The sequence below is a fragment of the Akebia trifoliata genome, chromosome 10, assembly GCF_017979445.1.
Source record: "Akebia trifoliata isolate Shusen 1 chromosome 10, ASM1797944v1, whole genome shotgun sequence".
Classification (NCBI taxonomy): domain Eukaryota; kingdom Viridiplantae; phylum Streptophyta; class Magnoliopsida; order Ranunculales; family Lardizabalaceae; genus Akebia; species Akebia trifoliata.
The window spans coordinates 6511376-6514130 of NC_141384.1; positions in this window are offsets into that span (position 1 = coordinate 6511376).

Consider the following 2755-nt stretch of genomic DNA (forward strand, 5'->3'; position numbering starts at 1 on the left):
AAGTCAATTAGGATTTTGAAGAGGTTGCATCGAAAATAGTCAATATTGGTAGAAATGACAGTAAGTTGAAAAAGACAATGTCAAAAAAAAGTTGAAAAAAAAAAAAAGACTTTACCTTAGAGGTTGAAGAGTTTGAAACAAATGTTTATTTTTTTAAAGAGAAAAATCAAGATTTTTTTCCACCATGGGTAAAAGCTGAGGGCATTTAGGTTAGAAACCAAGAGATGTCCCCTCCCTAAGGTTTTTGGCGGCTCATTTTGGAAGGTTCGTCAAGGGATAGATATGGCGGACAAAGACTCACTAAGGGTAGTAATTATTTTTTATTTTATCTTATGATAATGGGAGTCTTGGATTGTAGGTCCGACTAGTGAAGGCGAGGCAACCAGCCTCTTAGTGAATCATATCTCTTTCTAAATCCCCCGGGTATATGCCATACCCATAAATCACACATAAAAAGTAAGCAGGGATAAGTCACTGTGAGTGACCAACGAGGAAGTTTGAACTCAAGGCCACTAAAGTTAGTAATTTTTATCATGACTTGAAAATGACAATAAATTAATGGATTTGGGTTGAGTTTAATCGTGTTTGGGTTGTAATCATGTCAATCAATCTGTGTTCGAGTTAGGGACGTTAACCTAGTTAATCTGTTTTGATCCACTTAATTGTCTTGTCATTAACATGCCATGTTAATCCGCATACAACTTAAGGAGTTAATTTTTGCTCTAGATTTACAAATACTAAAAATTTTATGTGAAATCAGATACATGAGAAATTGGAACTATTGGTTTGAATGCTTCGTCGTATGTTTCAGCAGATTCTACTTCTTCATAAGAAGTTGGTGGAATTTTATTTGCTTATTTCTTTTTTCTACCCCTCAATATAGGTTGAAAAACATCTATGGCCAAGGCCACAACCTCTTTATGAATTAAATAAATTGTTGGATATATGAGTATCCTTTGTATTTTAGGATGTAAAATTTTCTTTTGTTGATTGGGATTTGTTTAATAGGGGTATTTTAAATATTTACTAAAATCAAAAGAATATATCTAATCACCCATGATTTTATTTAAAAAAAAATAAAAAGTAGAACAATGATAATTATAAAAGACAAGCTCAAAAGATATATTATCAATTGGAAATTATCAGAGGAATTCAAATATTTAACCAGATAAAAAAGGGTATGTGTAAATCACCAATAATTTTATGATAACAGCTTTTAAAATGTAAGGAATATATTATGTCAAAAAACACTTTTCTCGCTAAGGAAAGTTTCAGACACCTTGTGGCATATTAAAACATGATTCGATGCCACAAATGTAAATCAATTGTTTAAAAAAACCTTTAAGAAAAAATTGAAAAGAAATATTTTTTTTTATCATGAATTTTAATTTTAAATTTGAGAATTTGTTGATGATTTGTTAGTGTATATTTTCCACTACTCTCGGGTATGTCATACCCCAATTATGTCTTATGACCTTTTTATATTCATAGTTCTCCTCTAATTATTGAGTGGTTAACATGATATCAAAGATAAGGGAAAGTGTTGAGCATATTTTTTCCGCAAAAGTCGGTTGTGACATTTATTTTCGTAAGAAAGTCTTTTGGAGTAGTTGGCTGGTTAACACGTGGCATCTAACCATCATTTTGTACCATGAATATGAAATCATGGTCAATCACCAATCAAGATCAAGTTATGGTCAGAGTCAAAAGCGTAGAAAGGTAAGATCGCACGCACGGTTCATGTTGCAACGAAAACGGCGTTATGTTGGATCAGATATTCGGATTCACTAACAGCATTATAGGGACTTTCATGTTTTGGGGTCCACACATCTCCTCGATATCCGCGTCATGTACAGATTTTACCCAATTCAATCATTTAGTAGATTAGGGAGAAGTGTGAATGTGATTAAGAGATTGTAAACAATGCGAATGCTGCAAGTTCTACAAAAAGTCCAATTTAACGGAAAAAAAAGTAAGGAAATCTGCTACATGTGCGCAGGTTAGTATTGGTCACGCACAAGGACTAAATTAGGGATCTAGTTACAGCTATAGCTCATCAGATAAGGTTATCAAAACCCTTGTAAAGACTGAGTTGATTTGAGTGAGCCATACTTATAGGATGAACAGTCGATGTGAGCCATCCATCACATTGATCGAGTTCAGAAAGATTCAATCGAGACAATTAGTTTTAGTGTTTTCTTTTTTTAATTGATATCGATGAGACTAGTTTTAATAAATTCAGTAACTCGATGCTGGTGAGATTCGATCTCAAGTCTCTTGTATTTTAACCCAAAGATTTTACCAACTAAGCTAACAAATATTTGGACTTAAATTTTTTATAAAAAAAAATATTTTTTTACCTTAGCATCTACTAATCCTTCTTATAATAATAATTAAATATAAATATACTTTTTTTTTTTTTTTTTAAAAAATTTAACTAATTTTAATGGTAAATTGGAAAGAGTCAATTTGGCCTAATACACGAAGTAAATTCCCATTTTCTTTTCTTTTTCAGTTGCAACAGAAATATTCCTGAGTTATATAAATGTCATGACTCCTATACTAAGGGAAATTGAAAGAAAACTATTGAAGGATAAAATATTCCCAAGGAGATGGCTCAATGGTAATTTCAAATCCAATAAGTTTGTAAGTTGTGTGTTTGATACCCAGTATGAGCATTATTTTCTTGGGACCACCCACGAGGGTGTTCCCTTACTTACCTGTCATATGTCATGAGATGGTGTTGCACGTACCT